The 25,483-nt window shown below is 32.0% G+C and overlaps 1 protein-coding gene across 16 annotated transcripts in view; it reads left to right on the top strand.

Moving 5' to 3' along the window:
- LOC111045617 (elongation of very long chain fatty acids protein AAEL008004) overlaps positions 1 to 25,483 on the top strand; it is a 158,395-nt gene that overhangs the window by 101,891 nt on the left and 31,021 nt on the right. For all 16 annotated transcript variants that reach the window (XM_039440148.1, XM_039440150.1, XM_039440158.1 and 13 more), the window contains one exon: positions 12,728 to 12,758. The gene's annotated coding sequence lies outside the window, so the exon portion shown is untranslated. The remainder of the gene's footprint in view (positions 1 to 12,727; positions 12,759 to 25,483) is intronic.

The following is a 25,483-nucleotide window of genomic DNA, read 5'->3' as shown; positions in this document are numbered from 1 at the left end:
TTCCTCATTCCAGTAAACACTCAGGAGAATAGGGAACCAGTTGAGTGAATGTTCCACTGCAAATTGGCCAACCTTTGAATTAAGTGCATGTTGAGACATTGCGGAAAACTTGACTGAAAAAAGGAGCAGATGTTTGGTACATTGCTGAGAGTGAGCTGTGTTGAAACATGACGGAAACCTGATACGTTTCCGTAACGTAACGTAAAAAGTACTAAAACCTGATTGAAATATCAATTTTGTGGTTCAAAATTTCGCACACTTTGTGGAGATAGAAATAAGTTTTGTTTAAATGATACTGATTATACTAAAATTATACATAGGATGATGCACAAGATATGATGGTAGGTTTCTGGAAATGAGTGGAATGGAAATTCACGTAGATTACAACAAACTATTTTGTAGATTCAAATTATTATATGACTTGCATTGCAGCTATAAATTCATTGAAAACGAGCTTACTATTCAAGGAATTCTTCGTGTAGTGTGAACTGATCTCAACGATATGAAGAAGAAATTAGATTTCATGATTATAGTTTAAGGCTTTTCTTTACACCTTTTTATTTTAATTTAAATTGGATAATCTTTTTCAATGTAATTGTTAAGATCATTATAAGAGTGAGAAAAAGTGGCAACTGAAATTTTTAAGTGGTCCAATAAGCGAGTTATGGGTTGTTGAAGTGCTAAACTCCGTTTTCTTTCCAGATCATGAACAATTCCGAATTTTCCATTGGAGTTTTTTTTAATACATTCAGTATATCATTGGCTTTGTTCTAATATGCGTAATCGGCTTGAGTTAACAAAAATCGGCTACAAATTTGGAACTTAAACGACCTATACCATGGATATCTTCTTATGCTATCTTTCCCCTATGATAAAACCTTCAAATTTCAGGTATACTGTATGTTCATCCATTCTTGGGAATAGAAATGATATAAACTATAAACTATCTTCTATAGTCGTACCCCGATATAACGTTTTTCAAATGATCATTTTGATCGTTGTTTAGTAAACATTCTTTGTATTGCAGAATTCCTTATAATGAGGTTATTGCATTGATCGACGGAAAACTGGACTAAAACTAGACTAAGTACATAATTGAGAAACTGAAAGAATCCTGAACGAAACCGATGTCTCAGTTTAGTGAAAGGTTGAATAGCCATTACTACATTAAATGTAATCAGTTAAGATCTTTTTCATGTATTAGACTCATAGCCCCACTAATATAGGTCAAGTGCTTTTTTGTGTGTGATTCAGAAAATACTTTCTTAATGATAATAATACCAATTACTAAAGAGAATAGAATACCAGTAATTAAAACTAGTTTACTGTACTCATATTCCGATATACTTCAATTAAATAATAGTACATCGTATACGAATTGATATACTTATTCTCCAAAAACGACCAATGTTGAGAAATCATAAAACAAAATTATTAAACCAATATTATTATATATCAAAAAATAGAAGTATATTTAGTAGTACACACTAAACTTGGCGAATGTTTGCAAACATTTTGGACTCGAGAGACAAACATTTTGAAAAGTTTGGACAAACTGCCAGTTGTCAATGTAAAGTGAACATTCAGTCAAAAGGAAGATTTCCGAACGACATACCTGTTCTCTTCCAACGTTAGAAGACACTAACATTGACTTTTTGTGTAGTTGAGAAGTTGATATTGTGGTAATTATTCATATTGAATGAAAAAGACTAAGAAATTGTTAAAAAACCACTGATTTATTGATAATTAGAAATAAGAAATTATCAATAAATCAGTGGTTTTTTGACAATTTCTTAGTCTTTTTCATTCAATATGAATAATTACCACAATATCAACTTCTGAATGAAAAAGACTAAGAAATTGTCAAAAAACCACTGATTTGTTGATAATTAGAAATTAGAAATTATCAATAAATCAGTGGTTTTTTGACAATTTCTTCAAGACAATTTTTTCATTAACACTAACATTGGTTCACTTCTACCTAAGAATATTTTGTTTGAGACTCCTCCACTCAGGCCATGTGCAAACTTTGTATATCCAACCGGAAAAAAATTTCCCAAACTGTTTCAGCATACATTTATTTCAAACGTTCTCTTAGTTTGGACCTTCTTCAAGTTTGCTTTTCAGACAAAGTATATCATATCAGTATGTATAGCCTACTTTTGTGGACCGTCATCCAATAATCTTCAAATACCAAACACTAATCGTTCTCAATCATTCTATGGTTGTGTACTAATGTCATTGATAAATAAATTTAAAAAACCCAACTGCGAAATCTAAAACCTAGAACTGTTCACGAATAAGTCAAGTCAATCAACAAACTCAACGATATTCAACACATTGCCAAATAGTTTATAACACGAAAGTCACGAGTCACTGATCAATCTGTGAAGTCACGATTGAAGATGCCACAGTCACGACATGAAATCACTGCATAATATAGTGTAAACTACAATTTATTGAGGTGTAGGCCTCAAAATTAAGGTAAAGTCCCCGGCATTCAATTATTTAGCACACTATCAATCAGTTGTGGCTCTCTACTGAGCTATGTTATCTTCTACCGAGCTTTATTATCTGCTGTGGAGGTGTATTAATATTGGATCTGCCATAGAGCTATAGTATCTATAGAGAACTCTAGAATCTGGTATAGAGCTATTGATTAGATCCACCATACAGCTACAGTATCTATAGAGAGCTCTGGTATATTCATTTATTTAATCATTCAGAATTTGACAACTTACAGAAAAGTACCACAGGCTTAGGCCCAAAAAGGTTCCAATTCTAATTTATACAACTGTCCAAATGTATCTAGGTTATGTGTCTCTTCATCATTCTTTAGTTACACACTCAATTTACAATATTCAAAACACACAAAAATCATTTTTTAATTAAATAAAGATACTTCTAAATTGAATTATCTAATTCAATTAAATTGAAATAGATCAATGTAATTGATCAATGAATTAGAATCAAATACATTGATTCTAAAATCAATTACAGATATTCAGAAAATTCCAAACTTTGGAAAAATTATAAAATGTTGAGACCGAAAAGACAAACACACTATTTAGAACTTATCACAGCTATATAGAGGTTTATATATATATATATATATATATATATTATATATATATATATATAAGATCTACCATACTACCATAGTATCTATAAATAACTGTAGTACCTATTACTGTATCTGGTACAGATACTCTGATACTATTATCTGGTATAGAGGTATATATTCAATTCTATTTATTCACAACACAAAAAAATACAATGAGCAAAAGCAATATACAAAAAAAAACAATTACAATAACAGTACCTATGAAAATAACTCAATACAAAATAAGGCAATATTGCTAAAATTGATCCACCAAAGAGCTATGGTATCTATAGAGAACTGGTACTTTCATCTGTCGAAGATATTATATTAGATATACATACCATAGAGCTGTAGTATCTATAGAGAACTCTAGTCTTCAAGGACGTTTGATTAGAAATCTGACCAAGATTCATCCCATAGACTGAGTCGCTAATTTTATTAGAAGGTTTGCGCAATTCTGTTCTATTGCTGGCATGATATCGACTCACACAAGCCATGAAAGATTGTGAAGGAAATTGGAATTCTTTTTGAGGTTGATGTCCGTGTGAGACGTAGGATTGTGCGTGAGTAAAGGAAGGAGGAATGATGATGACGAGGAAGTGATTTTGAAGCTCGTTTTTTCAATAATGATTCATTAATTCGAAATATTCAATTCAATTGAAATCATTGATTCATTTTATTCATTCGATTGGAACCTGGGGGAAGATGATGAAAAATGGCAGATGAGAACTATAGCTCAAAACGTTTACAACACTTCATACTCTGCTAATAGGGTAGTGTATCAGTTGAATACAGGAAATAGGCTAATGACTATCAAGTATTATGAAATAATCTAGTCGTTTTATTGAATTTATTGTAGATTGATTGGAATCAAGGAGAAGTTGATAAGAAAAGGCCTCAGTAGTAATAAAACGATGTGCTGGTTGAATACAGGAAAGAGGTTGATTTGTATTTGCGAATAAAATACAAGAAATATTAACAACTCACAATATTATCTGAACTAACCTGATTTTTAAGAAAATCACATAACTTTAACAATAATTTCACATAACATTTACGAGTAGCAACTGAAACAACGTAGAGTGCATCCATAAATTAATAAACTACAATTATTCAATTCGATTTACAATCAAACCTCATTCATGCAAATTGAATAACAATAGGGAATTAAATGCAACAACCATAGAGAGATGGAGATCCTTCATTGCTATTGCTATTACTATATTATCAAAGCATGAAGTGGTACTAATTGCGCAGTAATGCATTCGACAACCATTTATAATTATTTTGCAATTAGCAGTGATGAATAGTTTTGCAATCAGAGCTCATCGCCAGTTCGCAGAAGATGAAGAAGAATGTGATATGGAAGAAGAAAAAGAAAAAGAAGAAGAAGAAGAAGAAGAAGAAGAAGAAGAAGAAGAAAAGAGAAGAAGAAGAAGAAGAAGAAGAAGAAGAAGAAGAAGAACAAGAAGAAGAACAAGAACAAGAAGAACAAGAGGAAGTGTTAGAAAATAAAGAAAAAGAGAAAATAGATGAAACATAAGTCAACAGATGGAGAAGAACAAGACCAAGAAAGAGAGAAACCAGAAGGTGATGTGACAATAGCAATCAGACAAGACAATTTGAAATGCATTAACACCAGACCTACTTTATCTTGCATCTTTTATCATATAACTACAATCGAAAAGCAGTACTATCGTTCTGAAATAACAAGACAGAACAAGTACAAAAATAACCTAACAGAAAAGTAGTCTAATGGTGTTAAGATGTTCCTCACTCTTGTTGAAATAACAACTTATTATGTTGTCAACATAGAAATCAGATTTATTAATTTATTTAGAAAATATAGCTGTTCTTTAGGAACTCTGATGGAAAGCTTACTTCTTTTTTTAGATGCTTGTTTCATCTGCAATAGTCTACAGTCTGCCAATTGACCTGTTACAATCTGTGATTATGATCAATATATACATGATAAATTTATCTATTTTGGTCCTTGAAAATGGCATAAGTGCTCGAAACTAGTCGTGTTTATATAAAAATATAACAGGAGTGTACTAGTGAGTTTCCATAATTTATTATTTATTTTAACTTTTTGTGTAGTTGAGAAGTTGATATTGTGGTAATTATTCATTTAAATAAAAAGACTAAGAAATTGTCAAAAAAACACAGATTTTTAGATAGTTAGAAAGACCGGTTTCGGTTGTTACACCATTGTCAATCTCTGATAAACTCATCAGAGATTGACAATGGTGTAACAACCGAAACCGGTCTTTCTAACTATCAATAAAATCTGTGTTTTTGACAATTTCTTAGTCTTTTTAATTTAATATTTTTTTCAAAATCCTAAATTTTCTGGACGTGGGTTAGTGAATTTGTTGCTCTATGTAAGTGTCTTTCTAAAATCAAAAGAAACTTTTTCAAAATAAAATTTTATGTGAAAATCAAGAATAACTGCTATCACAGTTTTCCGTGATAGGAGATTGTGGTCATGTCGACGAAATGGGACTTCCTACGGGACTCAATTCAATTTATTTATTTCCACAATAGAATCCCCACAATCCAAGCCATACGCTAATAATAATAATAATAATAATAATAATAATAATAATTAATGTGGCAGTGCCCCTTGATGAGAATCTTGTGAGTACTATTGCTGAAAAGAAAAGAAAATACCAGCCCCTGTCAGTTGAACTTGGACATGTATAAATTAAGGAAGGTGGTAATAATCCCTATAGCAGTGTCTGCCAATGGACTGGTCACAAAAGAATGGAGGCAAGCAATGGAACAACTGCAGTTGGAGAACTGGCATATGAGAATTATGCAGAAAGCAGCAGTTCTTCGTACATCTAATATTGCACGCAAGTTTCTAAGCCTCTGATCTGGAAAAGAGTGAATGAGACTCTGCTTTGAATTGAAACTATTTTAGTATTGGGATCAGAAGTGATCCCCGGCTACTCAGTTATGAAGACAAAAAATATTCTTAAATAATAATGATATTTTAATATTATAATTGAAATTTATGAACGGCACTAAAAAATAAATTGAATGTATCGATTGAAATGTTGTCGAGTGTAGTTACTATATAATATCAAATATTAAAATTGAGTAAAAAGTATTATTTACATCAAAATTTCACTCGGTGGATGTTTTAAACTGTGGTCTAGTCAACTAGAGCTAGTCAGTTATTCCAGTAGCTCTGGTAACTTTACTTGGACCTAATTGAAATGCAAAGCACTTCCAGTAGGCAAGACAGGAGTTTCATCAATGACATGTTCAAAGGTCATCACTCACTGCATATAAGATAACATGAGCTACTTTTGGCTACTTCTCAAGCATTCCTCACAAACCTTGGATAATATTTCTTACAGTACTTTATTGAATGGTACATAGCATATAGAGACCTCGCTAGAGTAAGTACATAGTAGTATATAGTACATAATAGTATATAGCAGTTATAGTGCGATAAGAAGCATTGGTAGAAGAAGATGGTATATGAAGATGCTTGGCATAGTACTACACAAAAACTGTGTTTTATGCTATATACATACACAATTGCCTGGTTTAAGTGCCAAAACTTTGTGGTGATCTTTTGACCAATCACAAATGAGTATGAATACAGGTGCTTCTTAGCAAGGTTGGCCACTGTACTCACAAGTCTAGTATTCAAATTTATTTATTTATTCATGGACAATAGATACAATTCAGTGATAGATTAGTTGACTATAGTAAGGGCCCTATAGTGAAGTCCACGTCATAATGGCAGTGGAGAAAGATAGGATGAAAACGTTGCCGATCCTCTGTCTTGTCAATGCCATCTATAGACGGTAGCTGATACAGGTTTCTTTATGTAATATTAACTGTTCTTTCTCGTTTAAAATAATCAATCAGTTCTATAAACTTTGAACTTTATTTTCCAAAAAACATTACAAACAAAGAAAACGAAAAACAATAAGGGAACTTAATTATTGCAATAGCAAGTTGATGCTAAATTTAGCTATTTATTTATAGTTTATTAATAAGAAAGTAACATTGCTGCTAGAATAATTATAATGTCTATTATAAATAATTACAGGTAATATTTGAGGGAAAATGATACCTGCATAGGTTTAAAACCTATAGATGTAATACAGTATTAACTGTTCATTCAGGTTTAAAATTTAATATTCAATTATAATTGATTAAGCAAGAAATTATATTTTTCAATAATTTCATAATGAATTTTCATAATTAAGATGAAATATTTTGTTGGTTAATTATCAATATTCTACATTGTTATAAGACGATCTGGCAATAGTGCAAAGCGAGAAAGAGATAGCGCTATCCGCTTTGTTGAATGTTAGATAAGGATAATTATTGCATTAGCAAGTTGATGCTAAATTTAGCTATTTATTTATAGTTTATTAATACTAATTAATACCATTGTTAATCAAACACTGCCATTATAACGTAAACCTCACTATAGTAGAATGACGTTATTAATGTCCTGGTCTAATTTCATTTTTTCCTAAAAGATTAAAAAAATTGTTGCAATTGAAGCTAGAATAAAATTGTACTTGAAGAAATCATTCACAAAATAATATAAATTTTATAAATTTTGTTCTGTTTGTGAAGATCTAAGAGCCGTAAATTGGAATTTTTATCAAAGCATTATGCATCTCAGCACAGGCAAGATATAAATTATCAAAGTTTTTAATCATTTCTTTTGGGATTCTGGATAGTATTTTCATAGAATTACTAGTTGCCATTAAAAGATGATACAGTAAAAGGTACAGAACTGCATAATACCAAAGGGCAATATGAAACTTCTATTCTTTTGTCTGTGACAAGGCAAAATTATGTATTTGATATCAATCAACTATGTTTGATAGATCCAGGTTGAAACCGGAATTGCTTTACATACTTCATCAGTGTTTGAAGGAATTTAAAATAAGATAGGCTGGTTAATTATCATGTAAATAGATGTGAAAAATTTACTCTTGGAAGGTAAATGTTGAATGGATAGTCAAGATAGTTTGAGACTTGGAGAGGTGGTATAGAAAAAGTAGACGAAGAGAATGAGTGTGACATGAATAAGATGAAGATAGGAAAAGGTAAAAAGAGAGAAGATGAGAGAAGAAAGAAGAGTTTTAAGGAGGAAAAGAAAAAGAAGACAAAGTGAAGAGGAAGACCTTCCAAGATTCTATCAATCTTTTATCTTCCAGAGAAGAAGGTCAACACTGTTATTTTGGCACAGTTTTGAACTTCCTTAAAGTTAGTTATCTATTGGCTATGTTTCTTTGATTTAATTGAGTCAAATATTTGAATATTTCAATGAATCGAAATTTAATGACATCAACGTCATAATTCGATTTGTGACAAAATTAGGAAATAGAAGAAGTTTTGGGTAATAGCCTGTTTTTTCTTCTCCGACTATTGTATTGTTATAAATAAATAAATTCAGTAACATTTAATATTTTTTCTGTGGACTGTTGAAAACCTAATCTATGAGTTTCGAAACTTTTCAATTCGATACTTCTTGATATCCAATATTAATATCGAATATGATATTCAACATATTCAGAAAATTTTACAGATAAACGTTTTCAAATTCGGCAAAAGTGATGAGTTTGAAATTTTCAATTTTTTCAGTATTCAATTAGTAAAATTGTTCCAAACTAAAAAAGGCAACTCAGCAATTTTCACAAGTTCAGTGAATGACCTATCAATGAACTAGCAAACTAATGAATGCATTGAAATAAATCTATATAATACAAATATAGACTCAATTCGATTGCAATAGTGTTGGCATTTTTTTCCAACCCGGAATGATGAAGTTCAAATATCACTTGATGCCGGTTGCACAAAAAGCCGGTTAAATTTTAATTTTGATTATTTCCAAGAGAATCAATCAGAGAAGCCGTCTTATCAAAAAGACTTTCTCTTATTGGTTCTCGTTTAATTAATCACGGTTAAAATTTGACCGGCTTTTGTGCAACCGGGCCTTATTGTTATTTTTTATTGTTCTCTTTGGTATCAATCTCTTTCTGTACTACAGAGTAGACTATATTCAAATATTCCTTCTTCTTCCTTTTTCCCCCCTCTTCATCTACATCCTCTTCTAATTCTTCCTCTATTTTTATTCTTCTCTATCATATCTCCCTCATTTTCCGCCGACTCCTCCTCCTCCGAATTCTCCTCCTCTTTCTTCATTTTCTGAATTCCATCAACGTCATCATATTCCTTAATCCTTTATTTCACATCAGTGTTATTCTTCTGCTCATTTTCCATCCTATTCTTCTTATTCTTCCTCGTTTTCTCCTTCCTCTTTCTCCGCTCTCAATCTTCATCCTCTTCTACTTCTCCCTATTCATTTTATTCTTTTCTTCCATTTCGCCCTCCTCCTGCTCCTCCTCCTTTTTATTGTCCTTCTTCTTCTCCTTCCTCCTCCTACTTCTCCTCTTTCTTCATTCTCTGAAATTTATCAACATCATCATATCCCTTCATCCTTCATTTCCCCTCAGTGTTCTTCTTCTCTTAATTTTTCTTCTTTTTCTACCTATTCTTCATACTCGTTTTCTCCTTCCTCTTTTTCTCACTCTTCATCTTCATCTTCTTCTTCTTCTTCTTCTTCTTCTTCTTCTTCTTCTTCTTCTTCTTCATCTTCATCTTCTTCTTCTTCTTCTTCTTCTTCTTCTTCTTCTTCTTCTTCTTCTTCTTCTTCTTCTTCTTCTTCTTCTCTACCCTCCTCCTCCTATTTTGAATCTCCTCAACATCATCATTATCTTCCTTTATCCTTTCTTCATCCTTCATTCTTCTTCTTCCTCATCTCCTCAATTTCCGGCTTCCTCTGTTTCCAATCTACTTTTTCTCACATCATACAGTTTTTGTAATGTCAATGTTAGCAGTGGGCCGCCATTTACCTTATTTGCCTCGCCTGCCTTGCGTTTTCATTGAGATGAGAAGCTGAGTGTTTCCCGATAACATTGAATCCGTGCAGTGGTTGAACTTGCCTCTACCGGTAAACCAGTTCTCATTGGGATTTCCTCCTTTTTCTTTCACTTTTTTCGTCTTGTAAACTGATCATCTGCACGAACTAGGAAATTTCCGGTCAACAGGTACATAATCTGCATTGAATCTCTGGTATTCTCTAGATTACTAGTAGCTTATCATAATTATACTCTAGATTGGTGTCATCGTGTTAAAAATTTAATTATATATTACTAGCTCACGTCTTACTTTTAAGCCTTCATTGTCAATCATCTCATTTAATTTGTTTATAACATAATCATAAAGAAGACAGTTTACCAATATCAATCAAAATAAACATATATGAAATATCTTGAACATAATAGATGAAATAATATAGTTGAATAGAAATTAACTATGTTTACATGAAATTGTTCGTTCACATATTAACGAAATTTTCGAAGAGTGACATGTATTATGTCGAATTTTAATGAACAATTTTGAGAACTTAAGATCTTCACTTAACACACAGTTGTCTCTGAAATTATCGAAGTGAACAAAACTGTATATTCTATGAAAATTACAATAACTATGCAGTTAAAAATTCGACTGAGTCAATTAAATAATTTTCCGATTGTATTGTGTTATGTTGCTCAAGCAAGTAATATTATAGGCATACTGTAGATTTTTAGAATATGTTTTAAGAGAGTAACTCTAACTGGAGTGGGGTGGAAAAATATTTTGCCTAGACCCTAGAGTATGTGTTGTATCGAATTTTAATCAATTGTGAGTTTTTGTTGTAAGTCTTAAGCCACGTTCACACCACAGTTGTCAACTGAGATTTCACCAAATTTTGGCAATTTGTTGCCAATTTCTTCACAAACACAGCAAAATTCAACTTTTTTACAGAAAAAAATTGAAAAACTTTCTTGTTGTTCTTTGAGAACAACATTTTGTTGACAACTCTAGTGTAAACATGGCTTATATTTATGTGATAACATTCATATCGTATTACATTAATTCACATTTATTGATTATTAATTATCATTTGTTGAACCAATCATACACAATTTATTCTTTATTCTTCATTGATTCATACAAGAAGTACATCAATGATAGGGAGAAAAAAATAAGGTAACCTTGTGCTATTCCTCTCCCAAATTTAGATAAGGTTACACATAGTCCGAAATAGGTCAAGTCTTGTTGTTGTTCACTTCACACAATTCTTAGTCCCTAATTTATTTTTTCACAAGTAGATTGTGATTGAAATGAATAAATTCAGTGCTGAACAAATGCAGTTGTTCAATAGCATTGTTAATCTTTTTTCTAATGTATTTTGTTGAGTTTATTTCAATTTTATTTTGTGTGTATTGTATTGTTCTTCCTTCAAATGTCTCCACCAGACCATGGAATAATAATAATTATCGTTTGATGAGGTCGTAAAACACATCTGTCCCTATGAGTGAACAAGGCAAGGCATCCTATGGCATGCTGTTCTCCAATGAATAAGGTCTAACACGCTCTGTCTGTAGCGTAGTATCACTTTGGCCTTTTTCCATTTCACTGAATCTTATCACCACAATCATCATCATCATCATCATCATCATCATAGTCATCTGACACGTGTGCCCTTATACCACGTGACCTGATATTATTTTATGCCTTTCCTTCATATAGTTAGTGAACCCTGTGTGTCTTTAATGGTCCTCTCTAGATCCAAAAAGTTTTGGATCCTGAAAGTTTTATGTATATAGTGAGGTCCACGTTATAATAGCAGTGTTTGATTGGCAATGGTATTGCTATCCTTGTCTATCATTCAACAAAGCGGATAGCGCTATCTCTTTCTTGCATTGCTTTGTTGCTAGATCGTCTTTTAACAATGTAGAATCCTATTATATTAAGCGAGAAATTTCTGTATTTATATATCTGGTTATTTTTTATCTGGCTATTTATTTTTATATCTGGTTATTTATGTTTAACGGATCTCGGAAATGGCTCTAACGATTTTCACGAAATTTGGATCATAGTAGGTTTATAGTATAAAGATTCGATTGCTCTATGTCTCATCCTTGGGAAAACTCGCTGAACGGCATTAAAAGGATAATTCATCCTTGGCTGAAACAGCTGTGGATAGTAAAAAAGTGAGTATGTGAAAAATCAAAATATCGCATCCGAGAAATTCATAAGATGACGTATAGCCAGCTGTGAAATATAAACACGATCATTTTAGAGAATTGTGTTCTGTTTATCAATAAATAAAAATAACGAGCAAAGCTCGGTGCCCCGATATTTAATAATTAATTAACAAAATATTTCATTTTAATTATGAAAATTCATTATAAAATTATAAAAAATATAATTTCTTGCATAATAAAATATAATCGATTATTTTAAACGAGAATGTTCAGTTAATAGTATATCAAAATACTTGTATCAGCGTCCGTCTATAGAAGACATTGACAAGACAGAGGATCGGCAACGTTTTTTCCTATCTTTCTCCACAGCCATTATAACGTAGAGAAGTAGTGTTTGTTGCACTGTATCACAATGTTCCAATTAATTAATTTCATGATAATGATTATAATGTATAAATATCTAGAGAGCAGGTTACCTTGCGAAATAGTTTTGTGACTTTGTATCAATCTTTCAATTTATTAACGGAATTTTTTTTTGTTACAGATAGAAGTTTGCCGTCTACCTCGCTATAAATGTAAGTGGGAAACCAATTATTTTGGATTAGCTATTTAACTTACTCATTTAATCAACAAGAGGTGATAATTTTCAGGGTTATATGAGGTGCATTCCCACAATATCAGTATCAGTGATCATGTCCGGTACAGTGAGAATACTATTCCCTTAAGTTCTTATGGGACAATTCATACTCGCTACGCCGGGCTGAGTATGAATAGTCTCATTAGAACTCATGTGAATAATATTTTCACTGTACCGGACATGTTCACTGATACTGATACTGTGGAAATCCGCCTTTAACTGTCCTGTATCATGCAATCTCTATTCTAATACAGGATAAGAAATAGTTTATTTTTCCAAAAATTCCCTGATTTTTTTTTAATAATGATAGATAATTTGGCTAGAAAGCCCTAGAATACCAGCCTACTCATTGACCCTACGGTTCTTGAAGAGCTTCGAATTGTAATGTATAAAATTTAAAATACTTGAGTTCAAGTGAGAGTGTACATGCATTTGACATAAAAAACCTAGAAGTGACCGTGAAACATTGTATTTGATGAGAGTTTATTGTAATATACCACTGATTGACCCTACGGCCCTAGAATAGCCTTTTATTTTAATATACTCTTATAAAATACTTGATTTCAAGTCAGAGTGTACAGGCATTTGACTTTAAAAAGACCTAGAAGTGACCGTAAAACATTGTATTTACTGGGAGTTTATTGTAATATACCACTGATTGACCCTACGGCCCTAGAATAGCCTTTTATTTTAATATACTCTTATAAAATACTTGAGTTTACATGGGAGTGTACATGCATTTGACATAAAAAAACCTAGAAGTGACCGTGAAACATTGTATTTGATGAGAGTTTATTGTAATATACCACTCATTGACCCTACAGCCTTTTAAGAGATTTCTATTGTAATATACTCTATTGTAAGTGAGAGGTACATGTATTACGAAAATCCTAGTTGATCTCTGCAGCTCTAAATATCTAGAGCAAGCTTTGTCTCTCACAAGCTACATTCACAACTTCATACTATCATCATCGTGTTGGTTAATGTAAATAGCTTTAACATTCTTCAGCAAACAATAGAATAATAGGAACAATGCGTTAGGATAAAAAGATTTCAAATAGAAAGGAAGTTGTGGAAAAATCATCAGAACACTCGTTACACTAAATGGCTCTTTCAATTACATTACATAAACTTGAAGAATTTAAAAAAATTACGCCTGACTTGAGTAAGTCAACCGGATGAAGGTTGAGACACTCTCAATGCTTTTTGTTTTTTCATTAAGTTTGCTTCAACTTTACTATAGTTTTGTCACAACATAGTTATATAGTTTAGAAGTTAGTGCTGAAGGTTTAGGCTATGCTCACACTGAACACTAAAGGTGCGTACAGATATACGCGCCGCGAACATGAGCAATTCACTTTTAATCAGCTGACTATATCTGTATTTTTACAGAAATGGTAAGATACAGATATAAAAAGCTTGGCATCAGCTGATTGAAAGTGAATTACTCTTGTTCGCGGCGCGTATATCTGTACGCACCTTTAGTGTTCAGTGTGAGCATAGCCTAAACCTTCAGCACTAACTTCTAAACTATATAACTATATTGTAGCAAACTTTAGTAAAGTTGAACGCACCTTAACATCCATCGTACGAAAGCGTATGTCACCGATTGTACGAATTGAGTGCTCTCATACTATGCGATTCTCTCAATCAAGAAGTATGAATTTAGACCCAATTCGGTTTATGAAACCTCTAAAACTGAACCTAGTTTGATGAATAATTAATTTCAATTGAGTCTATTCATACCGTATTTTAAATCTAGATACACATAATGATAATACACATGATGATACTTAATTAATAAAAACTTTTAGTACCCTTTTATTAGAAACTGTAAAATATTTTAACGCCTAGTTTTGACCATAGGTCATTTTCAAGTTTAATTTAAAAGTTGTTATTGTTTTTATTTAAAACAAGTAGCCCATATAAGCGAAGTGATTTTAATAAAAACAATATAAAAACTTGTAGTACACATGATACTATATGTGTCTTGAAATCTTCATTTATCTTGAATTCTGTGTCATAGTGCTTAATGCGTATTAAGTATTGAAGTTTCGTAATACTTTGATTGATCTACCAATAGGTGTTCGATACTTGATTAAGTGAAGGCCACCTCACGTTACGGTACTTAAATCTTTAAATGTGACTTTGAGTGGTGTTTAAGAATATTGTTTTACCATTGTGCTCATTTTTTCAAACCGTTCATCTCCACCAATGGAAGGATCGCCTTATTTATAAGCTAAAGTGGAGAATAGTGTTTGTAAAGTCTTTTATCTTTGCCGTTTACCTAGAGAGCCGTTATCTTGTTCTCCTCATCTGCGATGCTTTTCACTGGTGTTGTGATTTTTTAATGAAGTAAGTGAATGTGAAGTTGAAATTTGTGAGAAGTGTAGAAAATGGAAGAGGAAATGGAAACAGGATATAGGACGAGTAGAGAAAATAATAATAATAATAATAATCTGTGCTTCATTGTAAAAAAGAATAAAAAATGAAGAGTGAATGAGAAGGAGGACTTAACAACGAAGACAAGAAAGAAGTAGAAGAAGAATGATGAAGAGGAGACTGAGAAAACGTGGATAAAGAAGAAGAGCAAGGAGAGAAATAAAAAGAGGTATTCAAAAAGAAAAAAAAAACGAAAATATGGGGAGAAGAACAAATTAGAAGCAGAAGGTGAAATTGGAAGAAGTAAAAAATTATGTAAATGTAGAGAAAAACCAATGGTAAGCAGCGGAAGAGGGGAGGCGAAAGAGAACAAAGAATCAAAGGAAGAGGAGATGTGAAAAATGCGTAGAAAATGAGAATGGAGGAGAAAGATAATACGAGTGTTGGAGAAGTTGACGAAGAGGCCGGGAGGAAAGTAGAAGATGACAAAATAATGTCATTAGAAGGAGGAGGAGGAGCAGAAAAGAAGAAGAAAAGCAAGGAGAAGAAGAAGAAGAAGAAGCCAGTGCTGTGATTGGAATTTGGAGATGGAGAGAGCAAGAAGGCAAGAATTCTTCTATGGAGAGCTGTCTACCATGCTTCTTCATCATCACTCTTTCTTATGCTACTTTTCATCCTCCTCTCCTCCTCCTCCTCCTCCTCCTCCACTTCTTGCTTCTGCCTTCTTCTTCTTCTTCTCCTTCATCCTCTTTTGTTCTTTTTTCTTCTTCTACATCTTCTTCTTCTTCTTCTTCTTCTTCTTCTTCTTCTTGCTTTTTACTTCTTTTCTTCTTCTTCGTCTTCTTGCTTTTTACTTCTTTTCTCCTCCTTCTGATGTCTTTTTTTAACATCTTCTTCATCCTCTTTTGTTCTTTTTACTACTTCTTCTTCTTCTTCTCCTTCATCCTCTTTTGTTCTTTTTACTACTTCTTCTTCTTCTTGCTTTTTACTTCTTTTCTCCTCCTTCTGATGTCTTTTTTAACATCTTCTTCATCCTCTTTTGTTCTTTTTACTACTTCTTCTTCTTCTTCTCCTTCATCCTCTTTTGTTCTTTTTACTTCTTCTTCTCCTTCATCCTCTTTTGTTCTTTTTACTACTTCTTCTTCTTCTTCTCCTTCATCCTCTTTTGTTCTTTTTACTACTTCTTCTTCTTCTTGCTTTTTACTTCTTTTCTCCTCCTTCTACTCCTCCTCCTCCTTCTGATGTCTTTTTTAACATCTTCTTCATCCTCTTTTGTTTTTTTTACTACTTCTTCTTCTTCTTCTCCTTCATCCTCTTTTGTTCTTTTTACTACTTCTTCTTCTTCTTGCTTTTTACTTCTTTTCTCCTCCTTCTACTCCTCCTCCTCCTTCTGATGTCTTTTTTAACATCTTCTTCATCCTCTTTTATTCTTTTTACTACTTCTTGTTGCTTCTTATTGCTTTTTACTTCTTTTCTCCTCCTTCTGATGTCTTTTTTAACATCTTCTTCATCCTCTTTTGTTCTTTTTTTCTTCTTCTTGTTGCTTTTTACTTCTTTTCTCCTCCTTCTTCTCCTCCTCCTCCTCCTCCTCCTCCTCCTCCTCCTCCTCCTCCTCCTCCTCCTCCACTTCTTGCTTCTGCCTTCTTCTTCTTCTCCTTCATCCTCTTTTGTTCTTTTTTCTTCTTCTACATCTTCTTCTACTTCTTCTTCTTCTTCTTCTTCTTCTTCTTCTTCTTCTTCTTCTTCTTCTTCTTCTTCTTCTTCTTCTTCTTCTTCTTCTTCTTCTTCTTCTTCTTCTTCTTCTTCCTCTTCTTCTTCTCCGACCAGACACCACCGATCAAAACAGTAGTGACATTGTGGAGACAAAACGATTGGCGATGAAAAAAAGCGGACACCTCTGAGGTCAGGTTGACCTAGAAAGAAACGCACATCCACTGAATGTATTCGGAAGGCACAACCCATTAACACAGTAGCCTAAACAGTTACTGTGCCGAACCTTACGTAACATAGGCCTTTCCTTACTACAGTACAGTATTAGACACAGTGTTGGGTACTATAGTGCATAAGATCGAGAGTACTCTTTATAAATTTGAAGAGGCTGTCTTATGATTTTGAGAAAAATTATGAGATTGGATAGAGTTTGAGAAAAGAACTACTAGATTTTTTTTCTTTCTTGTGTAGTTGAGAAGTTGATATTGTGTTAATTATTCATATTAAATAAAAAGACTGAGAAATTGTCAAAAACCACAGATTATATTGTCTATTGACAATTTCTTAGTCTTTTTATTAAATAGAATTAATATTAATTAAAGCCCAAATCGAATTTCTCCCCAACCATGATCAACACACCTCTGAACACCTCCATAAAAATCTTCTATCCGGATGAATAAGTGTGTTTGAAGTTGCAAATATAATAGATAGACTCGTGCGAAATTGCTACATTTATGAGGAGGAATAGATGAATTTTATCATAGAAATTCGTTGATTTTTTCATGAGGAATAGTTAAATATGTGGAGTGGTTATTTGTAACCATGAGAGTCAAAATTGATCAAGATCAATCATATATTGAAATGTATCAAGCATTGATGCATTTTTAATTGAATTACAGGAGAGCTTAGAAGATGGTAGAATCTCAAAATTGTTTAACTGATCTGGAATAAAAGTTGTAAATGCTGTGTGAAAAATAGAAAGAAGCATTGGCAAGAGGAAAAAGTACATGGTAATAACAAAAGAGTGGAGGAGTGAAGGGAAATTATAAAATCAGTATTACGAATTCAAGATCATAGAAAATTAAAAATCAAAAAAAGAAAGAACGTGAAATGAAAACATGGAACATTGGGTAGATAAGAAAGAACAGAGAAGCTAAGGAAATGAGTAGCACAGGGGGAGGAAAGAGAAGAAAAAGCACTAATGGGAAAACCTTATTACTTATTACCTTATATTAAACCTTACTACCTTATTGTACACGTTAAACAGTCGATCCCAGCTGAAGTATGACAGTCGTAAGGCCCTTAAATTAATTAAGGTGAGACCTCCCCGCAAGGGACTCCTTACCAACAAAATGATACGAATTTACTTTTTACCTTATTATACAGGTGATCTCATTATCACTATTAATTTATAATACTGTAATATTTATAATAGGGCCATACATCATACAATTAGACAAAGTCAAATCCATTACAACTTCAACATCATTATAACTTGGAAGGAAACTTGGTTAGTCCTTGGAGGGGACTTCGTAAGTTACTAAATTCAAGAGATTTGTTGTTGAAATTCAAGTCACTACAAAGTGATCCACAACTGTATACTCTTGTAAGTCATTTGATGCTACATACACTCTATATGCTAGAATTAAGATACTGTCTTACTCAAACTTATTTGAATTTGAATTATCAATAATATACATGACATTATTGGAAAAACACAGGTTTATTTTTGTCACATCCACATTTATTAGACTTTTACATAGGACTGCAACTTCAACTTCAGTTCCAGTCTGTTTAAAAGTCTAATAAATATGGATGTGACAAAAATAAAACTGTGTTTAGTTATTATTTAACGAAAATCCTAAATAAATTATGTAAATCACCCCGAAGACTTCTGCTACTGCAGACATTGACAACAGGGTTAACAGCTAGATGGAAATTCGATGAGAACTACTATCCAAAAATTATTTGCCAGCCCGGGAATCGAACCCGGTACCTCCCAGCATTTATTTAGGATTTTCGTTAAATAATAATTACATATTGATTAGCATTTGAATAGATGCATTCTCTATTTAATTCCATCTGAAAACTGTGTTTCTTTCAATAATGTAATGTATATTATTGATAATTCAAATTCAAATAAGTTGTATTAGCAGTATCTTGATTATCAATTCTCATTCAACAAATACAGAGTTATCATAAAAGAATGGTGCGGTTTCGAACATGGTTTAAAGAAAAACCAAATTACTTACAGTTGATGTTGTTTATTCATCTAATTTGTCGTCTCAGGCAGTTTTTACATAATTGATAAATTTAAATATGTGCGCCTTTAGTCGTTCGACAAAATATCCAAACGATAATCAATTTCTCTCCAAACATTCGCTAACATAACATTGGTTATGGTTGTCATTGCTTCATTAATCCTGTTTTTAAGTGGTTCAGGTAGATTTTTTTCTTGTAAATTTACATCAAAAACATTGTTTATTCACAAGAAATCGCGAACTGAACCACTTTAAAACAGGATTAAAGAACCAATGACAACCATAATGGAAGAAATGTTATCGAATGTTAAGAGAGAAATTTATTATCGTTTGGACATTTGTCGAGTGACTAAGGACGCACTTATTGAAAGTTATTAATCATGTAAAAAAACTGTTTCAGACGACAAATTTGGTGAATAAAAAACATTAACTGTAAGTAATTTGGTTTTTCTTTAAACAATGTTCGAAACCGCACCATTCTTTTATGATAACCCTGTATTTATTTATTTATTGAGAATACATTACATGAAAAATACATTACATTGCTGCAATCTGAGTTTGTCACAGCAGTTCAGTCAAAGATTCGTTCCTTTTAACAAAAAAGTGAAGTACTGGTCGACTCTTTCACTCTCTGACTTTCTTGGGAAAACTCCTGTTGCCTTACAAACCTCGAGTGTACACTTGTAAGTTAATGACATAACTTGAGTGCTACTTCAAGACCAAGTCCTAATTGAGTACTTGAGAAGTCACCAACTCTTGACGGTTCTAAGAGTTCGAAAGTAGGTTGCTCAGAAATCTGTGGGTTATTGACTTACTTGTTCACAACAACAGGATAAGAGATATCACTTCTCTTAATAAGATGAATCTATAATACAGTATTATAATAAAAGAATGCTGCAGTTTCAGTAATTCGTATGAAGATAGTATTCGTATTTATTTATTTACAATGCAAATTACACTATTATTCTTCTTCTTCATCATCATCTTCTTCTTCTTCTTCTTCTTCATCTTCTTCTTCTTCTCCATCTTCTTCTTCTTCTTCTTCTTCTTCATCTTCATCATCTTCTTCTTCTTCTTCTTCTTCTTCTTCTTCTTCTTCTTCTTCTTCTTTTTCTTCATCGTCATCTTCTACTACCCCGTCTCTTTCTCCCTTTTCGTATTTATTTATTTATTCACAATGCAATGACACATTGGCAGATGAAATAATAAGGTAGTCCTTATGCTATTTTTCTTCCAAATTTATAGTTGACAAAGTCCAAGATAAGATTGTAGATTACCATTATTTTGTAATAATCCTGTTTGATAGAGGAAAGAATTGGCTTATACACGTACGCGATAGGAAAATAAGTTTGACGCATCATCACGTCTGAACTACTGGACTGATTAACTTGAAATTTTGCATATAGATTCTCATTTTACCGAGGATGGTTATAGGCCTATTTAGAATTCTTCAAGATTTCATTACGTCAAGTTCTCAGTTTGTCAAGTTTTTAATTACATCCTTGCGGAGAACGGGTTACCTGCTAGTTATTTAATATCCATGAGAAATAGTATTAATTAAGGAAATGAAATATTATCACAGATTCAAGCTAATGTCTGTGATATTATTTATACCAGGATATCATAAATAATATTTCAGTTATCATGATTAATTTTTGTGTAGATTGAAGAAATGAACTTGAAAAAATGACTAATCACTAACACTGTAATTAATAACGTAATAATGAGTTCACTAGTTTTCAAAACAGATTGAAAGTACAACAAAAATAATTATTGACTCATTTTGACACTTACTTGCCATAAGTGCTCGAAACTTGGTACTAGTGTTTATATGAAAAATATGAAAAGGGTAATTATTAGTAATTTTCTAAAGTACAACAAAAATAATTATTGACTCATTTTGACACTTACTTGCCATAAGTGCTCGAAACTTGGTACTAGTGTTTATATGAAAAATATGAAAAGGGTAATTATTAGTAATTTTCTAAAGTACAACAAAAATAATTATAATTCATTTTGACACTTGGCATAAGTGCTCGAAACTTGGTACTCGTGTTTATATGAAAAATATCACTATTAGTAATTTTCTATAATAATTGATTATCAATTTCTATAAAAATAATAGTCAATCTTATAAGCGAGAGATTCTTGAAAGTACGTAGAGTTTGAGCCTAATTGAATAACATGTCGCCAGATTTTCAGCACTTGAAGTATTTGTCCTTACAAGAAGAGACAGACGTCCAATGAATGACCTTGGGCTTAGTAGGTTAAACTTTAAACAATGTGCCAATTCGTATCACTGGTAGCCTGCCTGCTACTATGAAAGACTTCTTCTTCTTCTTCTTCTTCTTCTTCTTCTTCTTCTTCTTCTTCATCATCATCATCATTGTATTTTTCTTCTTCTTCTTCTTCTTCTTCTTCATTATCGTATTTTTTTCTTCTTCTTCATCATCATCTTCTTTTTCTTCTTCTTCTCTTCTTCATCGTCATCTTCTACCCCGTCTCTTTCTTCCTTCTCATGTAATTCTTCTTTGCTGTCTTCTCTTTTTCTTGTTCTTCTTATTTTTTCTACTTCTATCTTTTTTATCTGCTCAGTATAAAAAGAAAAGTGAACGCATTAAACACCGTTTAGTTAATGTGTTCATTAGCCTTCCGCTTCCTTCTTATATCTAAGTGGTGGACTCTGCTCGAGTTTTTTAGGTTATGTTTTTCTTTTGTAAGTGCACTTAGTCGGGTAATTACACGCAATGAACTCACTTGAATAATTATGTAAGAATTTTATGAAATTTCGTAGGTTTCAGTGTAACTCTGTGCATAAAAGTTTCCCTGTCAAACGTCTATGGAACGATCACATAGTATGAATTTAGTAAAGGTATTGTGTATTTTAAAAATCTTATGAGAATATGAATAGGGAACGATCACATAGTAATAATACTATTATTCAATAAAGAACCATATATTTTGAAAATCTTATGAAAATATGAGTAGGGAACAATCACATATTAATACTATTATTTAGGAAAGGTAGGCTACTATATATTTTCAAAATCGTATGAAAATATAATTAGGGAACGATCACATAGCATTAATACTATTATTTAGAAAAGGTAATATATATTTTCGAAATCTTATGAAAATATAAGTAGGAAACGATCACATAGTAAATTCTACTATTTAGAGAAGGTACCATATTAAGAAAAAACTTATGAAAATTTAGTTACAAATTAACCTACTTTTTACTATGTGACGCTAGAAGTGTGGAATGTTTTCCGCAGTCTATTCAGGCCTCATTTCACTCTTTTTCCACTCAATTTATTATTTTTTACTCCTTTTTTAAACGGTTTTGACTCAGTTGGAATCTGTTTTACCGTAACAATAAATAAACTTGAACGAAGTTTCGATTCAGTTGGAATCTGTTTTACCGTAACAATAAATGAATCATTCAGAGGACAAATTACCGTAACATCGCAAAGCAAAACCATTCGATAATTAGTAGCATGGAGGTACGGGTACTATACTCAACAGAGTTTAAATTAGATTAGTATATTATGGTAGTGGTACATTTTAAATTGTTTCCTTTGAAAAATGGATTCCTTGTAATCTGGTCGTGGGAATTGTGAAAAATAGTATGTTTCAATCTTGAAATAGACATAAAATTGAGATTTTTGGTAATTTTTCACTTTTTGTTTAGTTGAGAAGTTGATATTGTGGTAATTATTCATATCGAATGAAAAAGACTATGAAATTGTCAAAAAGCTCAGATTTATTGATACTTAGAAAGACCGGTTTCGGTTATCACACCATTGTCAATTTTTGGCAATTCATTGCAGAAAATTTGCATTTGTGCTGAATTCTATAATAGTTTTTTGAAGTTTATTGTTTTTTCATCTCATTTTTGTATCTCCTCCGTTATCTTTTGTACTGTATATCATACAGTGAGGTCCACGGTATAATGGCAGTGTTTGATTAGCAATGATATTGTTATCCTTGTCTTTCATTCTACAAAGCGGATAGCGCTATCTCTTTCTCGCTTTGCTCATTATGTTTTCTATCGCTCTGTGAGAAGTCAAACCAAATTACGTATTTTTCTATTATGAAGATAAATGTGTTTATGTTCAAACCTTGAAATTGCTGGTCAAATGTTATTCAATAACAATCAATAGAGCTTAACTTGAAAATCATGTACAAAATAATGAATTACTTTTTTAACCTATCGTTAACTTGAATAGAGTTATAGTCAAATAAGTATTTTATCCTGTAGTGAGATCCATGTTATAATGGCAGTGTTTGATTAGCAATGGTATTGCTATCCTTGTCTATTCAACAAAGCAGATAGCGCTATCTCTCTCTCGCTTTGCTCTGTTGCCAGATCGTCTTTGACAATGTAGAATTAATAATTAATTTACAAAATATTTCATCGTAATTATGTAAATTCATTAAGAGATCATTGAAAAATTTAATTCATTGCATCTTAATCTTAATCTTGCATCTTAATCTTAATCTTGCATCTTAATCATTATAATTCATTATAAAATTATTGAAAAATATCATTTCTTGATAATTGAAATATAATTGTCTATTTTAAACGACAATGAGCAGTATTTATATTACATCAATAAACCTGTATCTGCTACCGTCTATAGAAGGCATTGACAAAACAGTGGATCAGCAACGTTTTTCTCCTACTTTTCACCACTGCCATTATAACGTGGACCTCACTATAAAGTACTTAGAATCAGAAAGTATGTCTTTCGTTAACATTTATGAATTAGTGTCTTCTAGAAAGTTCTTGGGATCGGAATCAAAGTAATTTAGCCCAGTGTTTTAGAAATCTTTCAATAATGAACGAATAGATTAGCTGAACTGAATCAGGAGGCTGTGAGGGTTGAATACTGATAGTGGTCTAATTGATTATATATCTCAAATTCATTAGTAATAATTAGTAAATTTGGCGTTCGCTCAACTCATTTATCTCAATCAATCATTTTGATGGGACATTTCTGAAGATTTGAATTATCAGCTTTGAAAATTGTTTTGAAGACTTGTAAGAGCGTAGTGGAATAGAAGAAGAAGAAGAAGTAGAAGAACAAGAAGAAGAAGAAGAAGAAGAAATTACAAATTCAAATTATTTTTATTATTCAAAGTGCAAATTTCCAGTGACAAAACAAGAAGAATCCAATACATAACTATTAACTTGAGTGTTGATAGGAAATGACATTGGATAATACGGCGAGGCAGAACATCCAAAAGGATCTCTCTGGCAATAAAAGCCATAAGAATGAATAAAATAAATAATTATTCAACGAATAAAAGTACATTATTACATTCTTAGCTTCAAGAAGCAAAAGAGAAAGATGAAGTGGAAGGAGAAGGAGAAGACGAAGAAGAAGTGGAAGGAGAAGACGAAGAAGAAGTGGAAGGAGAAGACGAAGAAGAAGTGGAAGGAGAAGACGAAGAAGAAGAAGTGGAAGAAGAAGACGAAGAAGAATAAGTGGAAGGAGAAGACGAAGAAGAAGAAGAAGTGGAAGTGGAAGACGAAGAAGAAGAAAAAAAAAGAAGAAGAAGAAGAAGAAGAAGAGATTTGCCACTCGATGTCCGGCGTATAACGAAATTGAAAACGGATGAGATAAGTGATAAAATGAGCCAGACGCAAAAAATAACCAGTTTGAGTTGCACAGTTGCACGGGTTGCACCTGATTGTGATTAGTTGCGTTACCGGTTTGTAATCACTCGACCTGGTTGAACGGTTGTATATATCTATTTCAAATACATAGATGTATATAATATATGTGACCTTGCCATTTGTGTCCGTCACAATTTTGAAGTTCGCGCCACTTTTTTAAAGTAACTGGTTGCGACATTTTCGGTCCGTTGAAACTGAAAGTTTACGTTCTGAGTAGTTGAAGATATGTTACGAAACATTAGTTTTGTTAGAGGTAACTTTGTTTCGGATGGGTAACTTGTATCATGGCTGACTGAGGGTTGACTAGCTTAGTTCACTTTGTTTAGTTATTTTACTTACTTTAATCTTCATCATCGTCTTCATCATCTTAACCATCATCATCATTGTCATACCCCTCGTTATCATCTTCAATTGTTGGTTCAAAATATTGACATAATGATCTTGTTCTTTTTCTCTTATTAATTTATACTTATCATCATCATATTCCTCTTTTTCATCTTCTATTTTAGTTAAAAAATATTGTTGTTTCTATATCTCTTTAATTTAGTGAATTTTCTATATTAGATTAGACTTATACTATATTATATCAAGTTATACTATTAATATATTAGAATTGTAATTTCTTTA

Source organism: Nilaparvata lugens, chromosome 13 (genome assembly GCF_014356525.2).
Source record: "Nilaparvata lugens isolate BPH chromosome 13, ASM1435652v1, whole genome shotgun sequence".
Classification (NCBI taxonomy): Eukaryota; Metazoa; Arthropoda; class Insecta; order Hemiptera; family Delphacidae; genus Nilaparvata; species Nilaparvata lugens.
Note: the sequence above shows the minus strand (reverse complement) of the source record. Positions and strands in the feature narration are given on the sequence as shown.